Genomic DNA, 17164 nt, shown 5'->3' on the forward strand with positions numbered 1-17164 from the left:
CTTATCAAGGGTTCATACACTGCCTATAATTATACCACTCAAGGTGACAGCCACTTTAGAAGTTCTCCACACATTAGCACACGACTTAGGAATTATCAGCATCCCCAAGGAAAGCATAAATGCCAGCCAAAGCAATTGTTTAGGTAGGGGACTTTCCCAGTAAGGAGACCAGCTCTCTTCTAGGAGCTATCCAGTCCTTTTTGAAAGGCAACTCAAGTAAAGTGGTAAATGCCTTCTTTCTACCAAATAATGGAAAGTACAACCCTCCCAGTCTCTTTCCTCAGCTGAAGCAGTATGAGCTAGAACCAAGGGCTGAAGAGATCAGCGCTGTACCTGCAGAGAGAGAATATGTAACATGTAAATTGTCAGTCAACGAAAGTTAAACCCTCAGCATGAGGACTGACATCTCTAAAATGCGTGTTATATTATCAGCATCTCTTACAAATCCTTCTTGAAATTCCCTAATGTAGGCCCACTAGTCCCCCCTCAATTCCCATGAGTATCATAGACATTTCCTACCTAAGGGTCAAAGCCCAGTTCCTCCCTTGCTGACCACAAGGCAATTGTCAGAAATGATCTTATGTTATATTTGTTTACGAAAGGAAGCCTGTGATTTTCAAGGGCTAGAGAACGAGGATGTGGTGGTCAGCCAGCTTCTGGTTGCTAAGCACTTTCCTCCTTTCTTCTGGAGGAAACAGAAAGTCTTCCTTTAAATTCTGAGACTGCAGCTTTCCTTTGCACAATAAATTAAGCCCAGAAGAATATCCTGAGAAACTCTGTCATGGGTTCTGCTTCTGGCAATGATTGTTTCCACCCAAGTCTCTCTCTCAAAACAGTTATACAATCTAAACAAAATATTGTGAAAATGTGTTTGAGCATAGGAAAGCTACTGAGGTTATACAAGAGAGTTTAGCCCAGCATTTGGGTTTCCCTACAGGCAAGGTACAGTTCCAAAAGCAAGAGCATTGATGGAAAGACTGAGAAACAGAGCGAGGTTTTCGGAAATCACAGAGCTAGCATGACAAAAAAAAAAAAAAAAAATAGAGTTCACACTCTTCTGAGAAGAAGTTTTCAGTTCCAGAATTTCCATTCAATTCTTTTCAATACTTTCTAGTTTTCTGCCAAATGTTCCTATCTAGATATTTAATCTTTAAAATGATTAATTAGTTAAAATCTGAGTGGGACAACTGTAATGTCAAGATCTTTAGTGAATACGATTTTTTTGTCTGTTTTTCTCCCCTTGTGTTTTTGAACAAACTTGATCTTCTCGCATGCCTGATTATTTTCTGTTGCATGCCGTACATTATGTATGACAAAATGTAGAGATCATTTGTGGCTCTGGTATTTTACTGCAGAGAGTACTTATTTTTGCTTCTGGCAGATCACCTTAATGAGAATAAGATATCATATGATTCAGAGTTGAGCTTCACATCTTGTGAGGACTCCTCTATTTCTGGTTAATCCTTTCTTCCAAAGATGGAAGGATTGTGGCCAACCCTGCAGGCCTTTGGTTTACAATCCTAGATAGAAGGTTACAGAATGGATGAAAGTAAAAGGGTGGAAAAAGATACACCGTGAAAATATTAGTCAAAGGGAGACTGGGGTAGCTATACCTAAGTATATATTAAGTCAATAAACATTACTAGAAATAGAGATTTCATGATAGAAGAGTCTACCCAATAGGAAGCTGTAAGAATTCTATATGCATATGCATCAAATAACAGCTGCAAAATGTATTAAGCAAAGTAGGCCCAGCATATCTGTTGTCACAGAAGGAGTTAGTAGACTATTTCTGTTTAGATTGCCTTATGTCACCAGTGCCTAATAAAATGCCTGGTGCATACTAGGTGTACCATATATGACTAAAAAGCCAGTATTGTGCACCAAGGTGTCTAATGTTATACTCATACCCACCTCTATGGAAATTCTAATAAAAATATTGATAGTGCCTAAAACATACACCACACACATACACGTAAATGTACACACACACACACACACACACACACACACACACCTGACCAGTATAGGATAGTGCCTACAGGCATGGTAGGCTTTGGACTCAGAAAGGCCTGGGTTCAAATCCCACCTCCTTTATTTATTAGCTGTGTGGCCTCGGGAGTAATAGTCTCTAATAGCCTTTATTTCTTTATCTGTAAACTGAGGAATCATAACTTCCTTGCATAATAATACTATGCAATATTATTACAATACTATATAATGCTATACAATAATACTTCCTTTTTTAAGTATGAAATAAAATAATATGTCAAAAGTGCCTAGTATAGGGGCGCCTGGGTGGCTCAGTCGGTTAAGCGTCCGACTTCAGCTCAGGTCATGATCTCACGATCCGGGAGTTCGAGCCCCGCGTCGGGCTCTGGGCTGATGGCTCAGAGCCTGGAGCCTGCTTCCGATTCTGTGTCTCCCTCTCTCTCTGCCCCTCCCCCGTTCATGCTCTGTCTCTCTCTGTCTCAAAAATAAATAAACGTTAAAAAAAAATTTAAAAAAAAGTGCCTAGTATAGTGTCAGGCACTAAGGAAACACTCAATTAGTGATGGCAATTAATATTAATAATTATATATAAGAAATTTTGAAAATTATTCCAGAATAGCAGTCAAAAATCACCCCCCCCACCAAAAATTAGAACCAAAAATGCCACTGAAAACTATTTTACCTAATTATAAAAATTGTCCCTGAGAATATTACTGTTATGGACACACTTTAAGATGGTCCTGATCATTGCCTCCTATTCACATTTGCACAATTTTCTTCCCCTTGAAAGGTGGAAACTGTGACTTGCTTCTAACCAACAGAATGTAGCAGAGATGAGATGTACCTAATTCTGTTTACATGTTTACATAGCACCCATCTTGCTGGAGTCTCCGTGTCCATTGCTGGCTTTGGAGAAGCAGGCTGCTGTGAATCCAGCAATCACAAGGAAATGAATTCTGCCAAAACCCTGAGGGAGCTTAGAAATGGTTCCCTCCCTTGTCAAAGCTCTGATGAAAACCTAGCCCTAGATGACATCTTGGTTGCAATGTTGTGAGATCCTAGGGGAAAGGCTCAGCTAAGTTGTGCCTGAACGCTTCACACACAGAAAACTGTGAGATAATGTGTGTGTGTGTGTGTGTGTGTGTGTGTGTGTGTAAGAGCTTTATTGAGATATAATTCACATACTATAAAATTTGCCCATTTAAGGTGAACAATTCCATGGTTTTTATTTTTTTAAGTTTATTTATTTATTTTGATATAAAGAGAGAACACAAACGGGAGGAGCTGAGGAAGAGAGAGAGAGAGAGAGAGAGAGAGAGAGAGAGAGAGAATCCCAAGCTGGTTCCACAGTGTCAGCACAGAGCCCTACACAGGGCTCGAACTCACCAACTGCTAGATCATGACCTGAGCTGAAATCAAGAGTCAGACGCTTAACCGACTGAGCCACCCAGCTGCCCCTCCATGGGTTTTAGTGTGGTCACAGATTTGTGCCCTTTTAGAATATTTTTATAACCCCAGAAAGAAACTCCATACCCATTAGCACTTGCTTCCTGTTCCTCCCAACCCCTATCTCTTGGTGACCACTAATCTCTCTGTCTCTATGAATTTGCCTGTTCTGACATTTCATATAAATGGAATAATATGGCCGTTTGTGTCTGGCTTCTTTGACTTACAATGTTTTCAAGGTTTATCCATGTTGTACCCCATATCAGTACTTCATTCCTTTTTATGGCTGAATAATGTCGAATTGCACAGATATACCAGTTTATTTATTCACTCATCAGTTGATGCACATTTGAATTGCTTTCACTTCTTTGCTATTACGAGGAATGCTGCTATGAACATTTGTGTACAAGTTTTTGTGGACATATCTTTTCATTGCTTTTGATGTAAACCTAAGAGTGGCATTTCTGGGTTGTATAACACTATGTTTCTTCACCTTTTGAAGAACTGACAGACTATCCTATAAAGTGGCTGCACCTTTCAATATTCCCACCAGAGTGTGTGAGGGTTCTGTCTCCTCCTCAACATTGGTTATGAACTATCTTTTTTATTACAGCCATCCTCGGCAGTGGGGGGAGTGAAGTACTATCCAGTCTTGTTTTGACTTGCATTCTCCTGATGACTGATGATGTAAAGAATTTTTTCACATGCTTATTGGCTATTTATGTATCTCCTTTAGAAAAATGTCTATTCAAATCCCTTGTCCGTTTTTTAATCAGGTGTTTGTGTTATTGAGTTGTAAGAGGTCTTTATTCTAGATACAAATCTCTTGTCAGATATATGATCTACAAATATTTTACCCCATTTTGTGGGTTGTCTCCTACTTTATTGATGGTGTCTTTGAAGCAGAGAAGTTTTTAATTTTGGTGAAGCCCAGTTTATTTCTTTTTTCTTTTGTTGCCTGTCCTTTCTAAGAATCCATGGCCTAATCCATGGTCATGAAACATTGGGGTGAATGTTTTCTTCTAAGAGTTTATAGTTCTTACATTTAGGTCTTTGATCCATTATGAGGTAGAGCCCCAACCTAATTTTTTTTTTTTTTTTTTTTTGCATCTTGATATCTGGTTGTCCCAACACCATTTGGTTACAAGACTGTTCTCTCCCCCATTGAATTGTTTTGACACCCCTGTCAAAAATCTGTTGATCATAACTGTCATGACATAGGTAGACGAACTCCATCTTGAATTCATTCTGCCTCGAACACTTCTTCCTCCTTCGTTATTCTACATGAGACCTGTTTGTGCATTATAAGCCCATTGGGGAATTAGTTGACTTTTAGTGGGAGCGCGGAAATAAGATACAGAACACCTTGCACAAGGTAAACTAATCAGCATATTCTGCATGTCGACTGAAGACATCTGACTGATTGCTATAGCCTGTTACTTATCCACACACCGTCCCCCACCTTCCCATTTCTCACCCATTACAAACACCTGCCTGCGCTGAGATGTCAGGATGATTTTGGGGGGACATTAGTCCACCATCTTCATGGTTAGCCTGCTGCCTCAAAGTCACTTTCCTTTGCCCCCACACCTTATCTCTCGACTTATTGGCCTGTCATGCAGTGAACAGATCGGACATGGGTTTGATTACAACAGGGGTCATTTCTGGACTCCCAGTTTTATTCCGTTGATCTATATGTCTATCTTTATGCCAATACTATGCTATATCTTTGTAGTAAGTTTTGAAATTGGGAAATGTGAGTCCTACAACTTCATTCCTTTTTAAGATTGTTTTCTATATCCATGGCTCCTTAAATTTCCATAATCATTTTAGGATCAGCCTGGCAGTTTCTGCAAAGAAGAAAGTTGGGATTATAGGGATTGTATGGAATCAGTAGACCAATTTTGGAATATTGCCATTTTAACGGTATTAAGTATTCTGATCCACATTGCTCAGAGAGGTTAAGTATCCTACCCATAGCAAGGTAACTCTTCATATGTGGTAGAAGTGAGCCAGCTCTCCCCACTGACTTCTGCTCTGGTCGAATGCTAAGGATTCTGACATATCCCAGCACCATCCCCAAGAGCCAAACAAAGACACTGCCATCTGAGCAGTTGCCCACAGTGCCATTTGAAAAGTGAAGCTCAACTTCTCCAGAAATGTAACAAAGTACCAAAAAAAAAAAAAATTATTGAAAGACCTCTCAAAGAGAGTCCTTCAATGAACAACTTGGCATGAAAGGTAGAACTCCCCATGAACATTTCCAGTAATCTTTAGAGGTGAAAGCAAACCTACTTTCTAGGGAGGATGGGCCTGTAACTACAGTCTTGTTTTGCTGAGAATGTGATAAAAGTTTGGGCCAGAGCTGAATTGCTGGAGACAACAAAGGAAAAACTGCACCTGGCCCAGCACTTTCCAACTCTGCTTTCCCTCAAGGCTGCACTCAGCTTCTCCTCTAAGTAAATGTTGAACAAATATTTAAAGAATATTTCATTGAAGAGGTATCAAATTATCGGCCTGCCTGTGGTGCCCACGTGTCCTAGTTTAGCCCTGCCTCCCCCATTAAGATGTGGCAAAGCCAAGGGCTCTTTAGCCAATCTCAGTAATTAGCACAAGTTAAGCTTTTCGCTGTGTCCACAAACCGTATGGATTGCGGTGTTTCTGCTTAGCTGATCAGAAAATTGTAACACTTTGGCTTCAGTGTTTTCATCAGCTTATAGCTAAGCATTCATTAATTATGCAAAACAGGCTTCAAGGGAACGATTCTATTGAGTTAATTAATATCAAGTGTTTCTAGCCAATTAGCAGCCTTCTCTCTTATTGCAGGGAGGCTGCTGTGGGACATGCCAGGCAGAGCAGGCTCCCCTCACACTCCTCTGCTCTACTCCTCTCTTCTGTTTTGGGAGCATTCCTGATTGGAAGGCCACAGGCAACGACTTCCTCTCCACCCCTAGACCTCTCTTCATCCTGGACCATTCCAATGTCCGTTTCGACACTGTGCTACAAAGTGTGGTCTGTGGACCAGGAGGATCAGCGTCATTGGGGATGTTTATTGAGATGAAGAACTCTGGCCCAACCCAGACTTCTTGAATCAGAATCTGCATTTTAACAAAATCCCTTAGTAAGCTATAGGCATCATCTTAAAATTTGAGAATCACTGATACAGAAGACCCATATAAGACCCTGACCCTCACAATTCCTGGCCCCCTTTTTTTAATGTTTATTTATTTAGAGAGAGAGAGAGAGAGAAAGAGTGTGCACACATGTGGGAGAGACAGAGAAAGGGAGAGAGAGAGAATCCCAAGCTGTGAGCGCAGAACCTGACCTGGGGCTCAAACTCACAAACTACGAGATGATGACCTGAACCCAAATCAAAAGTTGGACACTCAACCAAATGAGACATGTAGGGCACCCTTTTTAATCCAGAAACCTCCTGGTCACTTACATTAGCCACTACAGACATCCATGAGCACATCTGGAAACTTGAATTCGTCCATCTCTCTAATCTTTCCATCCTGTCCTGCTCCCTGACCATTTTCAAATACCAACATGTAAATCTCTCATTCTCTTATGCCCGGTGCATATCTAATGGAGACCAGCCATGATTGCCCATCCATCTGTCCTCTTGTAGAGTCCTCTCTTTTTCCTTAATCAACAGCACCTTAATCTTTCGGTCTTCATTGTGCTCAGCTCTCCTGCCCTGCATAGATCCTATGACATATGGTTTTTTCCTAATTTTTTTTAATGTTTATTTATTTTTGACAGAGAGACAGAGCATGAGCAGGGGAAGGGCAGAGAGAGAGGGAGACACAGCATCCGAAACAGGCTCTAGGCTCTGAGCTGTCAGCACAGAGCCCGACACAGGGCTCGGGCCCGCAAAACATGAGATCAGGACCTGAGTCGAAGTCGGACGCCCAACCAACTGAGCCACCCAGGCACCCCGATCCTATGACATATGTTAAGGCTTCTGGGCTGCTGAGAAATCTTCTACACACCCCCAGCATCTTTTTCCCCAATTCCAGCCACTGTTCCAAACTGCTCCTCATCTTTCCAAGCTCCTCATCTCATCAGGTGACTCCCCTCTTACCCTACGGAGGAAGCCAAGCCATGCAGACAACTCCCTTTCTGGTCCCCTTCAAACTTACCTGCCTCTGAATGTATCTCATTCTTCTTCCCCCACTTCCACAATGAAAGAGTGTCCCTCCTTCTGTCTAAAGTTAGACTTGCAACCCAGGTCTGCACACCCTTCCCAGGTAGGGCAGGTCCCTGTAGGAGTGTGGTCCCATCGATCACACCTTCTCTTCCCCCTAACTTCAACCTTTCCTCTCCATGGGTTCCTGCCCCACAAATTATAAATGTGCACAAGTCTCTTCCTTTTTTGAAAGGAGTGCCTGTCGTAGCCTTGTAGACTTCCTGAGGTAACCTCCTTTCCTTAGCCCTCACTTAACAGGCAGGCTTTTTCAATTCCTGTTCGCTCCTCAGCTTTGAACAATTCCCCCGAGGCCATCAGTGACTGATTGTCAGATCCAGCACGCCTCACCTTGTCTGGCCTCTCTGTGGCATTTGTAGAGCTGGCATGTCCACCTTCCTAAAGCTCTTTTTCCTATTCGATGGAGTGGCACCAGTCCCTCTGCCCAACCCTTTGATCACTCTATCACCATTTCACTGGCTCTGATTGGTCCTCTTTCCCTGAAATGTCTCTGTTCACCACATTCTTTTTTTTTTTTTGTTTTTTTTTTTGCCTTCTGCTTTACACACTTCTTTCCTAAAGGACCTCATTCAAACTTGGGCTTCAATTTCCAGTATGAAGATAAACCCAAATCTATTTCTCCAGGCCAGATCTTTTTGCCTTTCTTCAGAATTCTATATTCAACTCCTTACTGAAGGACCTTTCAATACAGATGACCCAGAGACACCAAAAGCTTGTGTCCCACCTCCATCTTTCCTGGTCTCACTTCTGAGCCTTTTCCAATCTCAAAGAATGAGACTGCCATCCATCCTGAGGCAAAGAGAGAAACTTGGAAGTCAGTTCTGTCCATTTTCTCCTTCTTTCTCTTCTTGCTGGCTGCCCACTCCTCACACTTCTCCCCACCTCATCTCCCAGTCTCTTGGATCTGTCAACTTCTCTCCGTCTCCAATGCTGTTGTCTTCATTCAGACCCTTGTCCCTTCTCCTCTGATCACTAAAATATCCACATAAATCTCTCTGCCAATCTCTCTGCCATCAATTGCTCTCCAATTCATTCCACATTATTGCCAGAGTGAGCTTTCAAAAATATAAATCCAATAATGATTCCAAGCCCTACTGTTCAACATTCTTCAATGGCTCCCCAGAGTTTTCAGAACAAAGTTTAAACTCTGCCTTCATAGATTCTGACCACCTTTCTTGCTCTGCATCCCCCGCCACTCTCTGTGCTTTCCTACCACAGCCCCTGCACAGAATTCATCAGGTTCTATCAATCTATTGGAAGTCCCTCAGATGTAGCTTGCTATTTCCTGTCCCCAGTAATTCTGTTCTTTTTACCTAGAATGTCTTTCACATCTTTTTTCTGGTTAACTGCTACTCATCCTAAATAACTCAATTCTAGTATTATCTCCTCTGAGAAGATTTTTGGACTATCTTTCCAGCAATATGACTTGGATGCCTTTTACATGTGCTATTAGCGGTGATATTTTAAATAACTGTCAGTTCTGTCCATGTGTCTCTACTAAGTATCTTATCTGCTTAACTTTACTCAATCCTCATAATCATGCTATGATTCAGAATTATTATCTCTATTTTACAATGAGGAAGCTGAGGTTCGAAGAGGATAAGTAACTTGACTGAGGTCATACTGTAAAGGCAGAATTCAAACCAAGGTCCATGTGATTTCCCAACCACTATGCTATATGCTACCATTCCCCACAGAGCATTTTGCTTGCTTTTACCAAAATATTTATCGAAGTGTCCCTTAGCCTCTGGTCACGTTTGTCTCTACCTGCCCCTGTTAGAAAAGACAATGAGGTCTTTGAAGTCAGGTACTATGCCTTTCTTATTTGTGTACTCCTCATGCAGACTACAGGGCCCTACATGTTAATGATTCAATGAACATGAGTGTATTGGCCTGCTTGGGCTGCCTTAACAAAATACTATGTACTGGGTGGCTTAAATAACAGAAATTTATTTTCACACAGTTCTGGATGCTGGAAAGTCTAAGATCTGGCAGGGTTTGGTTTGTGGGGAAGATTGTCTTCCTGACTTCTAAACACCTACTTTTTTACTGTGTCCTTACATGATGGAGTGAGTGAGCTCTCTGGTGTCTTTCTCTTATGAGAGAATCAGTTCTATCAGATCAGGGCTCCACTCTATGACTTCATTTACCCTTAATCCCCTCCTTAAAAGCCCTGTCTCCAGTACAGTCAGATTGGGGGGTGGAGAGTTAAGACTTTAACCTATGGATTTTCAGGGGACACAGTTTAGTCCATAGCAATGGGCTACGCCCCTCCCTCCATTGTTTTAGTACTATTTGGCATAAATCCTGCCAACAGTGAAGACTGAGTGGCTTAGGTCTTCAGAGCTATTGGAAGTCCCTGGGATGATCCCAAGAAAACATTGCAGAGGAGGGATCTTGAAGGATGCATTGACTATATGTAGGTTGAGAGGATGTAGAGAGAATTTCTGATTGGAGGAAGAAGAAGTGGGGGTAAGGTGGGACAATGTGGTCAAAGTCACAGAGTATTCAGGAGATAAGTGGCTGGGAGAGGAGGCTTGGACACCAGGTCATGGGCCTTGAAGGCTCTGCCCAGAAGCACGGATTTGACACAGGCCAAAGACTGCATAACCTTTCATCTCTCCAACATTTGAATGCTTGGTTGGGGTTCTTGACACTAAGTCAGAAAAATTCTGAGGCTGCATCTGAACTTATCAGAAGAAGGTTGTGATGGATTAGTGATGTCTGCCCTGGCTCTGAGGACAGAGGAAAAAGAGTGGCAGAAGGACGGTTGTGGATTTGCTACCTCTGCTAGAGAAGTTGCCCTCCTGGTTACTTGTAGAACTCAAGTAGACTCACAGAGACCTGAAAAAATATCTCCTCCCATCATCACACAGTGTCCACTATGTGCTTCTAGGGTGTCATTTCTCAGTGCCCCAGGGGACCCAGGACAGTGTGCGGTGCCATGCAGGGTTGGAGAGAATGGCAGGTTCCTGCATCTGTGCTTGGCTTTTTCCTGGGACTCCAAAGTGTTTCTGCTTGTGCCTACAGCTCTCCAAAGTGTCTCATAAAAGTTGGTTAGTTCTTTTAGCTTCTGATCCTCACCTTCCTAACCTTAGGGACTCAGGCACCATTCGAAGGGTCAGGCAGCGAACAAAGGTTATGTCATCTGTGGTCCTTTTCTCCATTCTTTCCTGCAGCCCCTGACCACAGCCAAACTTCTCATGACTTCCTCCATGTATACATGATACATTATACATTAATGAGACAAGTAGATCTATTGAGAAGATGGGTGTTGACCATATCCGGAGCCCCTGATCCTCCATCAAAATGCCTTATTCCAGGGAGAATTAAACTAGAAAATACAGAAACACTCTGCAAATTTCTCCCCTGACTCTCGCACCACTGGTGGCACTGGGAGCGTGTTAATAGATCACTCTGCAAATGCACTGTGCTAAGCACTACGCATACACTATCTTGTTTAATCCACATATTAAGTCTTGAGGAGGAAGGTAAATGTTGTGTGTGTGCTTTGGATTGTGATGCTTCTGCCAGTAGTCTTAGTGTTTATTTCCCTGCTGTCCTTCCTTAGTAGACTCTTTAAAACCAAAGATGGAATTTATATCTATATCTGAGCCAAGCATTCAAGGCAAACAGCTAACCCCCCCAACCCTACTTCTGAATCCAAAACTAAAAGGAAGATGTTACTAAGAAGTAGTGATAATAGCCAGCATTTATTGCACCCTTATCTGTGATTTAAGAGTTTTACATATATTTACTCTTCACGACAGCCTGAGGAGGTAGATGCTACTTAAGATTAGGAAAGTAGGGCTGAGAGTGGTTAAATCACTTGCCCAAGGTCAAACAGCTGGTGGTGTTGGAGCCACAATTCAAATGCAGGCAGTTGGGCACCAGCACATAGACTCTAAGCCACTAGGCCATGCTACCTCCTCCAAAGTGAGGCTCCAGGAAACCAGGTCACTTCTGGTTGGTCAGACCTCCCATGCGAGGTAAACACTCTTCTTGTGAGCGGAGAGCAGTTCAAGGTTTTGTTCTAACACTGAAGGCCTTCCTGGGCACAGCTCACCCCCTCTGCATGCAGATGGAGGCTGTTGCCATGCTTAGCCAAGTGCACCTGCTGGTAATAAATACCGTGAAAAAACAATTTGAAATATAACTGCCCTGACACTGGGAGGGCAGGGGAGGAGTCAAGGCATTATCATGGGAAATCTGTCCCATGATAGATTTCTGTCCCAAAAATTTCTCATATTTTTGCTGTCAAAGTGAGTCAACCAGAGCCTCCCTGAGAATAAAATGAAGAGGCCTGAAGCAAAGACTGAGTGTTCTTGTCAGAGCCCATTAAGGTGACCAGTTCAGGCAGAAGGTGGTGGTGTTAATGCACAATTTTCCCATGGTTGGTTTGGAGATTCCCCCTCTCTGTCTCTTTCTCTCTAGTATGCATGTACACACACTCATGCATGCACACACACACATACACACACACACACCCACACACACACACACCCCTCAGAGCATGAGGGATTTGGTTGGCCTCAAGGTCCAACCTAAAGTAACTGGAATAGCATCTCTTGCCAGGTGTTCTGTCAACACTCATGTTGAGGAAGGTTAATAGGCTTGGGCCTAACATATGGCTCTATGCTCTGATCATTTTGGGAATGCTGGATTTAGCAAAGTTAGCTATTTCCCACAGGATTCCTCAGGGCCCTGAATACATTTGTGTAGGCTATGAATCTCCAAAAAGAGGACAGAGTATGCAGATTTGACCAAATTTCTTTGCCCACTAGTATTATAGGGAACACACTGTGGGAACTGTTTTCTACAGCAGAAACTCTGGTCTTCCCCTCCTTTCAAAGCTCCAGATGCTAGACCTCTGCCTGTGAACCATGCCCAACCCACTTCTGCAGCCAACCTGAGCAGCACAGGAAGACTTCAGTGACCTCAACTTCCCCAACAAAGGTCCTCGAGAAGATCATGAGGGCAAAGCAGCAGCACCCTGACTCCCAGGCACCTGCTGACCATAACACGCTCTTTCTCTTCCTCTGACCTTCCCCTTCACCACAGGTGGGCTCAGTCCTTACATCCGGGCTCTTATCCAGTTTCTTTGCCTAGCACTTGATTTCTATGCTGGACTTGAACTCTGTCCTCAACCTTATCCCACTTGGTGGGACCCTGACCCTTGCTTCTCTCACTACTCCCTCCCCAGGGGCTGTTCTCTACATCCAGATGTTCTGCTTCTTCCTGGGAGCCTCCTATAGCTGGAATGTTTCCTGAGAATAGCATTGCCCCTCTACTCTCATGACCTCTACCACTTGGGTGACCACTACCTTGCCCAACAACTTGCCCAGCCCCATGTCCCTGGCATGGATGTCTGTTGTATATATACAAGCATGGAAAACCTTTGGCCTTTGGGCAATAGAATATCCATCAGACTCACAGCCAGGCCATGTTCCAGTTCTCAAACCCACCAGTGCTATCTACCTGTCAGCCTCCTTTGGTCTCTGTTGATGAGGTCTTGGTATGCTCAGTAGCTAGGCCCCTCCAAAGTTAGGAATAGGAGCTTGGCATTTCTTAGACAATGCCCCCATCCAACCACAGGTCAACAAGACACAAAGCTAGGGTTCAGAGCTCAAGACCAAGACACAAGTGGTGAGAAGTGTTGGAGCTTCCCTTGTACATGGTGCTGGCTGAATGATGTGGAGGGCATTCTCATGGTTTCGATTTTTCTGGGAAAAAGAGGACAGTTATAGTAGATCAATGATTCCAGGCATTTGGATATCATGGGCTATTACAGTTTCAAAAATACTCTTTTAGAGACTTTATAATGTTGGCAACCAAATAAGAGACAATAAAAAATAACAATAATCTGTATCGAGAGGCTGTAACAAGAGACTGTTTTTTAATACCAAAAAAGTAAAGAATATAATCTCAGCATTTGAAAATTGAGTTCTATGGAAAATTTCTACACTTTCTCTGTTTCACCAGAGACCAGTAGAAATTGACCATGGATCAGCCCTAGCCTAGGGCCTGGGATTTTTGGGCCCCTGTCCAAGATGCTCTCTGAAATCTCCTTAGATCTTCTCATCCTTACTGCCTGGCAGTCACACATACCTGACAGCTCAGATTACAGGGTGGCACTTCCTTTTATGAAAACAAATCCGTCTTTCTGCAACTCATACACCTCAGTCTTGGTTCTGCCTTGACCTGGAATGGGTTGACTGCCTGATTTCTAAGGCATCTCTTCGTGTATTTGAAGCCTGTACCAAAAACCTTCCATCAGCTCCCCTCTTGGTCCCTTGCCCCAGCTCAGGACTGGATGGTGAGGAAGGCTTCCCAGAGAGGAAGGGAACAGCCCAAGCACTAGGGATGCCTCTATCAGCCCACCTTCCCTCTTCCCAGGCCTGCCTTCAACAGAACAGGAGCAGGAAGATGCCAGACAAAAGTAAAGAGGCCGAGAGAGGTGGGACAACTGAGCAGCAGGAGCCCAAGCCTCATGCGACAGGAGAAAGCTTTGGCAGGAGTCCAGAGACATCATGGGATGGGCCTCTCCCAGAATGCATGGCTCTGTCACCTCCAAACCAGAGCAGTTCCAGGGCTGTCCTTGCAGCATGGGAGGAGACCTTACTGCAAGACCTTCTCTCAGAAGAGAGAAGTATGCCTCTACCACTCATTTGTGGATCATTGTCCCAGGACACAGCTGTCTATGGGCCACACACTAGCAGCCCTAGCTGGACATGACACATCAGGGCAGAGTTCTACCTCTCCATTCTGTGAGTCAGAGCAGCTTGGAACCTGCAGGAAGACCATGGCCTCAGCAACAACCCAGGGAAAAGGAAGTGACACTCCTCGTGAGGCCCCAAGGCATTCATGAGGCTCATTCCCATGTATCAAATGTTGAGCTTAAAATTCTTCAGTGTCTCCCATTCTTTAGATAAACAGCCATATTAAAAAAAATTTTTTTAAATGTTTGTTCATTTTTGAGAGAGAGAGTGAGCAGGGGAGGAGCAGAGAGAGGGAGACACAGAATCCGAAGCAGGCTCCAGGCTCTGAGCTGTCAGACACCCAGCTGAGCTGTCAGAGCCACCCAGGCACCCCTAAAAAGCCATATTTTTAAACTTGGACTACCAGGCTCTTCCCGACTCACGAAGACCAACCACACTATCTTTCAGTTCAAATGTACCCTGCCTTCAGGCATGGACTGGCCCCTTCCTGTGAACCCTTCTCGTGACATGACCCCTTTTATCTCCCTAACCCTTGCTCATCCTTCAACTCTCAGCTAACCAGCCCCCTCTTAGGGAGGCTTTTCTTGACCCCCTGGTCTGGAGTTGTGATGATACAGTGGCCACTAGCCACCTGTGGCTACCGAGCCTTCGAAAAATGGCTAGTCCAAATTGAGATGCGGCATAAGTGTGAAATACATGCCAAATTTTTGAAAACTTGGTACAAAAACAGGAATGTAAAATATCTTATTGATAATTTTTAATACTGATTACATGTTTAAATCATATTTTAGATATATTGGGTTAAGGAAAATATTATAGTATAATTTCACTTTTTTTTTTTTTTTTTTTACCTTTGCTAATGTGGCTACCAGGAAATTTAAAAGTTATGTACATGGCTTGTATTTGTGTCTCACATTATATTTATATTGGATAGTGCTGGTCCATAGCATAACGCCCTGGTATATGTTTGGATAGAGCCTTATATGTTTTCTTCCTGACCATTATTTCACCTTATAATTATGCATTCCTCCTGGAATATAAACTCCATGAGGACAGAGACTGTGTTCATGTTGTAGTCTTTGTGACCTTGGGCAACTCTGGTCACGGCTCTGAGATAAATGGAGATGAATAGGTCTATTTTGAAAGTATTGCTTGGGGAAATTAAATAAGAGGATGTATTGTAGCACCTAATATAGAGCCTGGCACATAGTGGGTACTTGATAAATGGTTGCTGTTATTATCGTTGTTATTAAAAATAAATGAGCAAAAAGCCTTGGCAACAGGCCATCTAATGGTAGCATACTTCAATCACTTGCCAAATGTATTTCTGTGCTGTATTAGTGATTAGTGATCACTAATATTAGTGATCTGTATGTATGACCTACGCTTTGTATAGGTAAATGCAACCACACATGGATATATGCACTAAGTATACACGTTATTGAACTATGCAGTCTGTTTGGGTAATATATACAGAATAGGAACAAAGTGAATATATTTCCATAAGTGGTCCTGCACAAAGACACATGATCCTGAAACAGAACTGTGTCACCTCGCAAAAAGTTTCAACACCACTGTCTCTATGAGCTGAACAAGGGGCATATGAACATTTGTTCCTAATTAACAACAACAAAAAAATCTGTCTCGCTTATTCTTAGTAACCAATCCTAACCCCAGTTCCTGAGGTGCTACTTGTCATGTTTCATTTGAGAAAGGCATCATCACGTCTCCATGGTGCCAAGGAAGGGCTCCAGGTCTCTGCACTGCATACAAAATGGCAGCTCCCACTTGTCATGTATCAGCACGGCAGCAGGCCAGGGGGACTGGCTGCCCAAAGACTTGGTGACAACCCAGCACCTGTCAAAGTGGGGGCCAATGAAGCTAAAAACCGTAGCGTTTCCACTAAGAACTCTAGAGGCAGGAGCATCCAAAGCAAGACCTGCTGAACAGTGACTTACTGACCTCTCTGTGGGCCCCAGCTGCTAGATCTGGGCCTGGAAACCATGTGCGGTCCTGCTCCTTCCGCCTTCCCCCTGCCCCACAGCATAAAGAAGAACTGTATTTGGTGGCCCTTCCCCCAAGGGGCCATGAACCCAAAACTGGGGCTGTAGAAGCCTCCAGGTTACGGACAGGCCAGCAAATGGCATTGAGAATCCTAGGCTCCTCCTGTCCTGTCGCCAGAAACTCTGAAAGCACAAGTTGCTCAGGGCCCACAGACCTTTCCCTCCTTTTCCTTCCCTTTCCTCTCTCCTTTCCACCCATTGTCACACTTTATTCACGAAAGTGGTTTGAAAAGCTTCAGCCTGGCTCAAAGTGAGGTTACTACAGGGGTTCCCAAACTCTTTCTGTAAATGGCCAGATTATGAGTATTGTTGGCTTTGAGATTCACAGCAATTCAGTTGCAAGTACTCACTTCCTCTCTTGTAGCGCAAAAGCAGCCATAGACAATAGTAAATGACGGATGTGGCTGTGTACCAATAAAATTTCATTCACAAAAACAGGTAGGTAGGATTTGGACCACAAACTATAGATTGTCAACCGCTACTTTACAATGAGCAAAGCAAAAACAAATTCAGGTGTCAACCAGAACTTTTGTTTTTAAATGAACTAGGATGGGATGAAATAGAATAAATAGAATATGTAGAGCTTATTGCATGTAGAAATAGGTACTGTGTTATGAATATTTTGTTACAAATATGTTTTATCCAAACACACCATATATGTGTTTGACTATGTTCCAGACAGGAATTATAATGTATTTCTTAGTCTGAGCCAGAATCAGAAAAGTTTGAAATAC

Source organism: Panthera uncia, chromosome D1, assembly GCF_023721935.1.
Source record: "Panthera uncia isolate 11264 chromosome D1, Puncia_PCG_1.0, whole genome shotgun sequence".
NCBI lineage: Eukaryota > Metazoa > Chordata > Mammalia > Carnivora > Felidae > Panthera > Panthera uncia.